The sequence below is a fragment of the Pollicipes pollicipes genome, unplaced genomic scaffold (genome assembly GCF_011947565.3).
Source record: "Pollicipes pollicipes isolate AB1234 unplaced genomic scaffold, Ppol_2.1 Scaffold_4740;HRSCAF=5597_pilon_pilon_pilon, whole genome shotgun sequence".
NCBI classification, from domain to species: domain Eukaryota; kingdom Metazoa; phylum Arthropoda; class Thecostraca; order Pollicipedomorpha; family Pollicipedidae; genus Pollicipes; species Pollicipes pollicipes.
In genome coordinates this window covers 5,103,856-5,116,413 of record NW_023596545.1, presented here as the reverse complement: position 1 = coordinate 5,116,413, position 12,558 = coordinate 5,103,856, and positions in this window count along the sequence as shown.

Below are 12,558 nucleotides of genomic sequence, written 5' to 3'. Positions count from 1 at the left end.
CATTGACGTGTGCCAGATTGTTTCTTTGCTTTATAATCAAAGTCAAATGAGTGTGGTTGATAAGACCCGTTAAGCACAGAAGACGGCGGAATAGGAAAAAAAAGGCGTTACACAAATAACATGAAAACGGGGTCAGTAATTCTGTGCAAATGAACATTACATTTTCTAGCATTACATAGTCCCAAGGATGCATCGGCCCAACATCATCCACCGCAAATGGTCGCTGAAAAGGGAGAGAGACAGAGGGAAACAGGGGAAACGTGACCTTACGTCTAGGAAACTTACGTCACGTGCGGGTGGTGTGCCCGCGTGACCCGCACCTGCTGAGGGGCTGGCGCTTCAGCCCACAGTGGTACACTCCTAACATACGACGAAGGAGATTGGTCTATCGTAAGGGCATGATAAAGCCCGCAGATTGCCTCCATCTAAACTGCTGCCATATTTTTTAACGGTGCTCATGGGTACTGCATTGAAGAGATGACAATGTGTTTATAATTCAGTTGGAAACGTAGCCTGATGCGACGTCTCTGGCTGTGACACAAATGTGTCTACGATTGCGATTATTTCATTGAAATGCTAAAGGATCTAGTGCTGGCCAGTTATGATAGCCCCTCACATTTATAGCTACGTCTTAAAGCAGCGCGCTAAAAACATAGGCCAATCTAACGTGCATACCGGACACTGAGAACAGGCTAGGCTAACAAGTAGACAAAAGAAAGACCAAAATACGGGACAGAGTGCAGTACAGACGCCAAAAGAGAGTGAGGCACAGAGTACCACCGAAAGTACAGAGCGGAGGACAGGCGAGCGGACTACGTGGAGGACAACATAAAAGCCATGACAGAGGACGGAAAAGAGGACGAGAAACACGAAGGAAAAAGGTAAGCATGACAGGAAAGGGAAGAGAACAAAACAAGACGAGAGAGGAAATACAAAAGGAAGAGCGGCAGACAAAGTGAAAGGGTAGGCGAAAAAGGGAGACAGAGTGAAGGGAAGGGCAGTGTGGACAGGTGGACTAGAGCAAGGCGGACCAAAGTAGAGGACATGGAAGGCCAAGGTCGTGAAGAGCATGTTGCAGGCTGCAAAAGCCCAGGGTCAAACAGAGTAGACAGATGAACAGGATACCGTGCAGGCCAGGGAACAAGGTAGTACAAATAGGTCAGGACAGGATAAAGCCCAGTGCAAGACGGAGGGTACGACGAGCTAGACGACAAGGTGGAATAGGGACTTTCGGCTGAGGGCAGATATCAGAGGACGGAAGGCAGGGGACACAGGATAGATTTCCGAAGACAGGACAGCAAAGTTATAGATAGGACAAAATAACATCGATACCAGTGGTCATGTTCTGTCCCACTCTGTCCTGTCGCGCCGTGTTCCGCTCTGCTCTGCGCCACGATACCAGTGGTCACGTTCCTTCCCACTCTGTCCTGTCGTGCCGCGTTCCGCTCTGCTCTGCGCTGCGCTGCCTTGCCTCGAGCGCTGAGCGCTACCGTCCTTTCCAAATCCTTTATGTATCTGGTCATATTGCATGTTATGTAGGTCTGCACTGGATTCCTACTCCATTGTAGATGTTAGGTGCGTCAGAAGAGAAAAATTCGGCATTTATTCATTTCATGTTAACTTTCGTGCGCACTGACAATGCTGTGCTGTAGCTGAAAGCAGCCCAGCACAAACGATTCATTCAGTTCAAATCGTACTGACTGCCTCTCTATTTTCAAATGCAAAATGTGTGCAGATTCAGATATGGAAAGAGCTCTCGCAGCATCATTAACCACTGTAGCACTTAAAGTGGCACGAATCTACCCAGTGCAACTTATACGAAATGCAATTATTTCCACCGCAGCCACAGCCTCGGCGGGCGAGATGAACAGTGACGGCCACCGCGTCACCTCTGTTAGCAGAACGGCGAATTACGCTGGGCGGCATGCCCAATCCTGGCACTGTGAAGAGATAGCCGGCGGTTGTGGGAGGGGAAGCTGACGTTGTACTGAATAAGGACACTAAAGCAGCATCATGTACGGTTCATAGTCCGCCATGCCGTCTCTAAAACATCCTGATGAGGGAGGGCTAACAAAATCTGTTCTGTCATACCTCATGAGAGCATTCAAGGTAATCTGCAACTGCTAATTCATTCTGCACCACGCTCTTTGGCATTTCAGTAAACTGTTTTTCGCTGTGTTTCCCTATCCCAGGAGACTTTTCACTTCACTAGAGGTTTGCCACTACTTGTAAATCGATCATTGAGGCAGGCAAGGAAAGTCATCATCAGAATTCATTACAGCTCCGTGTAGTCCTATTTGTTCTCTTGATGTGCGTATACCACATTGTCTTTTATTTGGTCAAACATATCTAATTTTGAACGTTTTTGCGTGACTTCGCCTGTCATCCTCGTGAATCGCTGCGATTTTGCTCAGATGTTTTGAAGCGGAACTAAGCTATGTTGCTGTGATATACCATACAATATCTCTTTAGCATTTGACCTCAACCCTGCAGATTGACTGACCGATTGGGCGGGCGGCTGCGCGGGTGCAATCAACTTTAAAAACACATAAAAAACCATGTAAAGTGCGCCAACAGAAATGAAGGAAATATGTAAACCCATAACTCATAAAAGCAAAACACTCAAGGTGTCGTTCTACATTTGGAAACAGCTAAGCAAACTGGGGTGATTCGCATATCAGTATTTGCGCTTGTCTCATCCATGAAGCTAACTTATATTGGTCCCATTGAGCTATTATTACCTCGACCTGAATTGACCTCGGTGACCCAACATGACCTTCTTATTAAAACATATAGCAGTATGCATAAAAGACTCGCCAATGTTGTCAGGAACATTTTATTGCTGCATATATACCGGGAGACCATCAGCGCCTATTCCCACGCTCGGACGCTGGCCACGTTGTCGATTTTGTTAGACTGTAACTTGACGTTTTTCTGGTTGATTTTCTTCTGAGCTTTAAACTACGCTCTAGGAATTCCTTTGCAGGTAGACCAGTAACATACAGATCTTCCCATTCACCGCGAAGATATTCACGAAAAACACGAGGGGGCGGCGGATTACGCCCTTCTCCCCCACTGCGCGCGTTAACACGCGCCTGGTTGGCAAGTTAAATATCTTTTACTCCGGGGGCCAGCTTGCCCGCTCCCCTGAGATCTCAAAACATGAGTGGGCGGCGGATTACGCCCCTCTCCCCCACTACGCGTATTAACACGCGCCTGGTTAGCAGGTTAAATACTTTTCACAGTTGAGGGGAATTGGATTTCATCCGAAAAGTTCCTATGACCCCATGTGCCTATATGTTCGCATGGATGCTTACTGTTTGGGTGCGTGGAAACGTTCCGAGGAGCTCATTATCCCTCGTTTGCCATATTAACACGCACTCGGGTGGGGGATCAATTTGACCCCGAAGCCTTTCCAGAATGATTTCCGAACGGTGCGGCGTAGCCGCGCCAAGGTTAGCAAAGCTGTAGGCATGCAAATAGCGGATCGTTTCGTTAAAAAATTAGATGTGACATGTAACGTCGCTAAGATACAGCAGGTCAAAGTGAGACCACGGATTCAGCGAAGTCGCTTTCTAGGGAATCATGCAATATGATGCAACAGCGAAGTGTTAGCCGACGCCATATATCTCTGAGATACCTTCTTAGGCAGCAAAACGTTTAAATGCACAAATTTAATTGACCTGGAGACATGTACAAAGGTCAGACCAAGGTCAAAACCAGCCGGCATCACTTCCCTGAGTTTGCTGTAACGAGTAGCTTCTAATGGTTATTTCGAATTTATTGATAACAGGAACAACGTTATGCATCTTTCATGACCTTTTTAAAAGTCAGAATAGGTCGCTGATCTAAAATGACCCAGATCAACACCTTGTTTTCAGGAACATGCTGTTGGGCGTAATCTTTGCCGCTTATCTAAATCCAAAACTTAAGGACAGCTTTGTATGGTTTGGATCACTATGATCTCCGAAAGGTCAAACAAGGTCACTGACCCTGAAGAAGGATGTGACCTTTTGCTTAGAACAGGTGTAGGGGCACAAGGTCCTAGGGGCACTTTGGAGACCAGCCCGGAGTTTGACATTGTTTGACCTTATTTGACCCCACAAGTCATTGCCTAGGAACCTTAGACTTTCACCTAACTGAGATCATATACAGTTTAACATACTCTGTGAATTTAGTGCATCCAGCTCTATTCGTTTCTGATATTTCAGGGGGTCAAATTGGCCCCAATCGAGCGAAGGGTATCCAGCCTGTCGCTCGTGCGCGTGTTAAGTGAGCGCTTTCTGTCGTTTTGCAGCGGCCTGATGAATGCAATGCATTCAATCATCCCAGCATAAGGAAACATCATTGCTTTACCTGAGTCAGCAAAATGAAACGACATGTTACATGAAGCATGGTTTGATATTAAATGTCTAGGTCCGAGTTTATCCATCATTATATCGTAGCGTACCACTCCAAACTTGCATTGCTCTGATATCTGCGGTGGAACGCCGGTTATGTTCCAAGTTATTTGCTCCATGTCACCTAATCCTAATTCGTCTTGGCATATTTTGTTTCTCTACAGCACAGGATTAAGGTAGCTTGATTACTCCACTGTTCGTCGTTTGGATGTCAGAACACCGCGGTGTGCAGTCGCACGTCTGCCATGAATATGCTACATCGATGATTACGTAGCCACTAAAGGCACTTTCGAACATTGCTCGCATGTGCACGCTGGCCAAAACTTCAAAATGGACACGGTGAGATGAGAGCATTACCCATAAGTGGGCTGCAGCAGGGTGTTTACATTTGGCTTATGGAACCTTCGACCATGACTGCCTGCCATTTTTGCCAGCTGATGACTGTCCCAAGTCGGCCGCGAAAAACAGCCACACGACCGCGGGGTGGTAATGACTGCGACATTCACGCTCGGCCGAAGCAGCTACTTTCCATGCCAATTGACGTGACCCTGAGCTGTGATAAGGCACGCATCGGACATCCAGCAGCACGTGCGCCGGCGATGGCCGTGAAGGCTACTGCTGTCGAGCCTGGGCGCGCTGCTGAGTTTGACCATCGCTGAGGTTTTCCAACAATGACCGACTTTGCAGGAGGTCACGTAGTCCCGGAAGGGAAGTTTTGAAAACCGGCGCATGCTCACGGAGCAAACGTTGTTGCGTCCCGTTGCCTGGGTGGGAAATTTCAAGTTACGATGTTGCAGCCGTCTTTGGGTAATTGCAAGCAGCGGTTGTATTTTTTGGACGGGCATCGACAAGCTGAGACATATTAGCAGAACTAGTGAAAGGAGAAGGCGCGAAAATTTACGCGAGGAGCTGAATGTTCTGCAAGACAAGCACTGGAAGGCCGCGCTGTGGTAGCAAAGGTGGATTGGGGATGAAATAAGTCAAAAAGTACAATAGGTACAATGAGAATGACTCTAACCACCTTGTTATAACTTATTTGGGTAACTTCTGGTAGGCAACACAAGGTTTTGCATCTAGATACCGACAAGTGTCCCCTATATACCTGCATCGTGACCCGTAACATTTCCTACACCGTTTGGAAGCTCCCACTTATTCGTCCTTGGGATTATCTCTGCCATGTTACTTCTGGTGGAATGCGATGCTACTCATGATGTAGCTTTTTTCGCCGGAAACAGCAGCTACTGGACTACAGCTACAATTACGGCTACTTGACGCCTGTAAACGCAAAGCGGCGGATGTAAGCCTCTGATGGTCGCCATCGTAGCTTTATTGCTGAATTTGCACAGGAGTTCTCTACCAAAACCCAGATCCTGGAACCAGCCATGCGAGCGCTACATATCTGAAACTTGGCCACAATGCGTACAAAATAACTTATCAAAAGTAAAAAAGACGGCTGGCCTCAAACCCTTTGAAATACGGAGCAAAAAGGCGGAGCGGGTGAGGGGAGGAGTCTAGCCAGCCGGGAGAACGACAGCAGCAGGGGAAAATAGCAAGACCGTACGAAACACGGATACGTTTATAACAAGCTTCTAGGTGCATCTCACAAAGATACGATAAAACAAACCCCAGGGGTCAATTTTCGAAGTCGGTTACCATGCATCTCACATATGGGGGAGCAGCACATCTCACCATTCATATTCAAATCTGTATACCATTCCTATGAATCTGGCCAAGATTTGCTCCACTTTATGATGTCTTATTAGCTTGCAAACAAGGCTGTATTGATTCACCCCTCCCCTGTATGTCTACCAACTGTGACATACAGGCTAGCTAGCCCTCTGTTTTTTTTTTTAGAACAGGGTATCTTTATCTGTCATTACTAACCCCGATTTAATAACGCAGCATCCAGAACATCGTGTTATCGTGCTCTTAAAATGGCCAACTATACAAAACGCTCAGAAATTAAGCATAAAGGCTTGTTCATGCGCTTTGTGTTCGCGACATATAGCCGATTTTCCGACCATTTCTTCCGAAATCAAGTTGTGGTGGCATGTGTCCCTGAGACTACTTTAAAATTGAGCAATATATCTATATCACATTCTTGTGCACTCTTGACATTGTGGGACAATGGGTCCCAGCAAATGCTCAGGAGAATGCTCCTTCAGCTAGATTTCCATACATTTTGCATTTCCGTCGGTTCTGAATGCATCAGCAAATCAAAGACAGTTTTTCACCCTCCTCTGTGCTGACACCGTGCATTTTACGATGAGGTGTATAGTTGGCCGCGGAATTCTGGTTTTGGTTTCTTCCCAGCAAACCGGAAGATTATGGTTCATCTCGAAGTAATCTCAATGTGCTTCATGACTTATAGGCGTAATATAAAATTCACACGTTATGATCACTGATCCACTGTGAATAAGAAGACCATTCAAATGTCGCATTATAAGTGATATCTCGCTAGTTCATTGCATACAAGTTTACTTCAATCCAAAAACCAAGGAGAGCAAAACCATGCATCAACCTTGTTTTATTTAGCGCTGTACCGATTACTAAATAGCACCAAACAGGCCTTAAATGACCCCGGTCAACCATTTCTAGTTAGGAACATACATCCAAGCGTAATCATTAGCGCTTATTTGAAATAAGAAGTGAAAACTATCTCGTGGTTTTTGGTCATCGCGACAAGCTAAATACCTAAAATGGGCACTGACCTGAGTTGAACACCAGGGAAAGCTTTGCTTAGAAGAGGCATCTGGGTTTAAGGTGACTGCAGGAGGACGTCTAGAGGCACTTCGGACACCGACCTAGAGTTTGAGCTAGGGAACTGAAAGCTCGACACACGGCATTTCACATACATGCCTGCCAGTTCTGTGAATTTGGTGTTTCTATCTTGCTTTGTTTTCTTTCGGTCTCAGTGGGGTCAAATTGCCCCGCACCCGAGCATGTCACTTTCTGCCGACCACTCGGTGCGTGTTAAACGTGCTAGAGCATTGACTGCCCGATAATTTGGTAAACTTTGAAGAACACCACTAAACAGAACGCAAATAAATCCACTGATCCAGCACGGAGATGCGTTTTTTTGGACCAGTTAGGCGCATGTCTGGTTACCACAAGATATGTTTAATCACCTGCCTGATAATTCATTTGAAACAATGCTATTTCATTCCAGAAATGCGGCTCGTATAACTAGAGCCTGCGCAGTTCGATTTCAATTGATTTCTTCTAGATTGCAACGCTCTAAAACATTTACAATATTCTGCTGTTTCGCAATGAGAATGAAAGCGTGTTATAAGCCTGTCAGTGACACTCGACACATCATCACGCCATGATATATGTCTCACCACCGAAGTACATACACGGCAATTCGTGCCACATCAGTGCATTAGTATGGCTTGATTGGCACCAATGAACAGCGCCACATCTATGGAAATTCGTGGAAGCCACTGCACCGAGGAATTCCATGAAGCAACTTTACGACTCAAGCATTCAAAATCTTTCTGGGAAAACAAAGCAAACATGTAAATATTAACAGAAAAGCAAACCTGTATCCTAAGCTCATTGGAGAACAAAAATAGGTTGGACGGAACTGCACAGCCCATGGCTTGAGCATCCATGGCACGCCAATACAAATGCCATGAGGTGACTAGTTGCGCCTCCTAAAGATTACCACTGGTGGCCACCAAAAAATGAATCACAGATCGTCGCTCGGATGGCTCATAATATTAGATATCAAGGAATGGTACCGTTCGATGCATGCAAGGGGCGAAATCTGATTGTTGATTTGCACTGCCAGCTTTTAGCCCGTCTCAGGCTCGTCATTAGCTGGTAAATATTGACCGCGTAAAACACAGGACACGATCAACTGCAAACCCATCCAACGAACATGATCAACGGCGAACACGATGAACAACGAACCTGAGACCGGTTCGAAAATGGCTATACTAATTAAAATGTATCTTTCGCATCATGTGCGTATCAAACGTTGCAGTTAATTGTAGATTACGACTTGAAGATACTGTACAAATCAATCTGTTAGTTGCGCACACCATCCGCCCTCCGGCCTGTACCCGTACTCTTTTTGCTGTTGTCAAAGTGTCTTGTTCCTTGCAGGTCGTTTGGAAAAAAAGTCAGTTTTTGCCAACTGCGTGAATCCACGCACAAATTTCACAAGTACGCTTTGTGAAATGACATGAAAGTACAGCTAGCGGCACAAAGGCAAACATTAGAACACATTTTTCTAGCGTTATCTCCAGCCCAAGAGGTCACAACCGGTAAAAATCTGCCATATCGGGAAATATGGATGCCCAACGTTCTTGTCTGTACTGAAGCTGTGCATGGGTAAAAAGAGATAGAGGTTGATTTGCAACTGCCAAGATGGGCTCGTTTCTTTATAGTCACATATATGACAGCGTTTTAAAGAAGCGCGGATAATTGACCGGAGTTTTCTTGAAGAGTTTTATCAAGATTGTTCTTATGAGCAAAAAATGCTTCAAGGTTCAACCCTCGCCCTGATTTGCTGTTTTCATAACTCGAACTGATAGGGGGTTGTAATGCAGCCCCTGGCGTTTCCAAAGTAATACAGATAGAGCTTAGTAAAAAAAAAAAACGCCAGTGGATTGGTCTCAACAAGATCTCGCGATTGGTAACAGTTTGTTATGCTTTAAGATCAATATTGACCCATTATGGCAGATCAAAAGTATAATTTTCCAGAAAATCACACTTTTCAGCTTGACAACATCATACCTACGAGTCCATGCCTTCTAGCGACACAAAACTTTCTCAAGGGCGTCCTTGTTCAATTATGAATACATTCGTCCATATCTTCGCGCGTTTTCCCCATATCTTTAGGATGTAGGACTACATTAAGGTAATACGGTAGGCACGCGCGTTCCGCGCCAAGATCGATTACCACCCGCCCACCAGATCAGGCCATTGACTAGTATGCAGTGTTCCCCAGAACCTTCCACTGCTTTGAAACCAGAAAAGCAAGAGCAAAAAACAAACACGTTTTTGGTAGCAAAATACGCGCAATGAAGGGCCAAATAAACTGCTGAAAAGTTGGACGCAATTGTACAACATACCGGACAGGTATCTCAAAAAACTTTTCGAGGTGGTATCAGCGAGGCCCCATCAGGGCAAGCGCTGAGTAGATGCAGGTCTTGAGAAAGTGCATCCCGTGATATGTTTTTATGTTCGCGAGCATTCCTCGCAAGCTTAGGCGCTCACATAATTATGTATCGCATGGGAAAAGCTGTAAAGGTGTCACTTGATGGTCTACGAGCCCGAAAAGGGCTACATCCCGCTAAAATAACAAAACAAGAGAGTGAATGGACACATGGCCGCGTCAGTGCCGACACGCGACCTTCGAAGACTAGCTACGTGAGGAAAAATGCGCACCGAAGGCGCTTTCTCCGGCCCAGGTATAAGCGTGCGCCGAGAGCCTGGGGAGCCACTCGTATCCGTTCGGCTGGCAGCGATGGTGACTCGGCTAGCGTCTCTGCTGCTGCTGGTCACAGCCCGCCTGCATGGACAGACTCTGTCCACGCCCATAGGTGAGCACGCGCGGACAGGCCACCGGCCGCCCGTCAGCAAAGCAGTCAGTGAACTGCCCGTCAGTAATAGAAGGGCAGTCCGCCGGGATAGTCAGGGACAGACGAGCAGGACACCAGGGTTGTCAGGAATGGATGGGCAGTCCGCCGGGATAGTCAGGGACAGACGAGCAGGACACCAGGGTTGTCAGGAATGGATGGGCAGTCCGCCGGGATAGTCAGGGACAGACGCGCAGGACACCAGGGTTGTCAGGAATGGATGGGCAGTCCGCCGGGATAGTCAGGGACAGACGAGCAGGACACCAGGGTTGTCAGGAATGGATGGGCAGTCCGCCGGGATAGTCAGGGACAGACGCGCAGGACACCAGGGTTGTCAGGAATGGATGGGCAGTCCGCCGGGATAGTCAGGGACAGACGAGCAGGACACCAGGGTTGTCAGGAATGGACGGGCAGTCCGCCGGGATAGTCAGAGGTGGACAGATGGGCCACCGGGGCACTCAGGGACGAAAGAACAAAGTTGTCCAGCTTGGCCGATATGTGTGCTGCGGTGGTGCAAGCTTTACTCTCGCAGTTTTGGCATACTTTGTGGTGGAGGCATTGTTAAACTGCGTTCTTTTACGCAATGTTCTTTAGCTTGCTGACAATCGCATAGCATGCAGAACTGTTTAAAGACAACAGTCAGTCCGAAAAGCTAAGTCTTTCAAGTAATTTGGAGACGGCGTTGTTGCAAAAGACGGCCATTCTCTGGTGCCACCACCACTACCGAAGACCAATTTCTCCTTGGTCAGAATAGTTCATAGTGCGTGCATAGTGGTCACCTTATGCATGCTCACATAGTTTTTGGCCAGTGAAAAGGGTATGTTTTTCACACCTGTCGTACCATCCTGGAATCGATTATTAACAGGCCGCGGTTGGCATGGGTCCGGCCATACACTGTCTCGTTAACCTAGTTCCAATCGTGCCAACATAGTTGAACATGAAAACCGTCAAGTAAGGACAAGATTATGATGTAATCCTGACTTAAACGCACTTTTCCTCGTAAAACAAGCATGGGTAACAGCCAGCTTCATGTTCTCGACTGAATAATTGTGTCTAAATATACAGTTGTTAAATAAACCACTATCCTAATCTACTTCGCAAGTCTATGGACAAGTCAAACCGCGTCGCCCGGAGCTGTGCGTAGAGCTTTGCATCTTTTCAAACGGGTTTGGCTCCCAGTCTCTGTCTCACTTCCTCCAATACCTAACACAAAACACAGAAAGGTCGTCTTAGACACGTCCAAAACAGCAAACATGGCAGGGTTTCAGGAAATTTTGCACTCGGCCCGAGTACGGCCCGAGTACGGCCCGAGTTGTGCTTTGCTTTGGCATGCAGCCCATCGGCCCAAACTTACACATGCAACGACGATAGATGTATATATGCATATACATATATATGCATGTATGTGTGTGTGTGCGGTGTGTGTGTGTGTGTGTGTGTGTGTGTGTGTGTGTGTGTGTGTGTGTGTGTGTGTGTGTGTGTATGTGTGTGTGTTGTGTGTGTGTGTGTGTGTGTGTGTGTGTGTGTGTGTGTGTGTGTGTGTGTGTGTGTGTGTGTGTGTGTGTGTGTGTGTGTGTGTGTGTGTGTGTGTGTGTGTGTGTGTGTGTGTGTGTGTGTGTGTGTGTGTGTGTGTGTGTGTGTGTGTGTGTGTGTGTGTGTGTGTGTGTGTGTGTGTGTGTGTGTTTGTGTGTGTGTTTGTGTGTGTGTATCAGTAATTCGCCGACGTTTCGATACAATTGTGTACCATTATCAGGATGTAAACATACAAAGGCACAATGAAATGAAGATGCAGTTAACATACACCACTAGACATCGGCATACGTCGCATAGATACAGGCCATCGCCATACTTAGCGATATCGAGTAAATATGTCTGTATTTGATTTTATCGTTGTGGTCGTGTGTATCAGTATATATATATATATATATATATATATATATATATATATATATATATATATATGAATATACATAGGTATAGATATATAACGCGAGCTGTATCACTCTAAAATGAAATATAACGTAGCCGATGTGGTGCTTTCCTGGTCTGCCTGTGGGGATGTGCCAAGGAAGCACTAGCTCGGGCCTGGTGGCGCGTGGTGATTGTGTCCACCATTCTTCACTATCTAGACTTAAATCTGGCAAATTAAATTAGTGCAATGTGTTGTGCTAACAGCAGCTGGATTTAGAGGCTGAGCTGCTCCGTCAGGTACCAGTTAGAAGTTTTACGCTTTTGATAGTATGGCCAGAGTGTGATGCTTCGACGTGAATATGGCATGCAAATTGGGCAGCTAAAAACTAGTTATATCAAATGCTTTGAACAATCGAGAAAAGCCATTAAAGCCACAAAGTATAGCAATTATGTAAATCGTGCTGTATTCAATTCCATTTTTACGATGGTCAGTTTTGACATTGTAAAATTGGAGCGATTCAACCTTATGAAGGTGTGAGTGATGATGCATCCAGTTTTATCTCAATGATTGGCGCGTCCCGTGCTAGGATAGAGAGGGGGGGGGGGAGGGTTCACCTTGCTGCAGACAGCGATATTGCCGCTTTATACGTATAGGAACT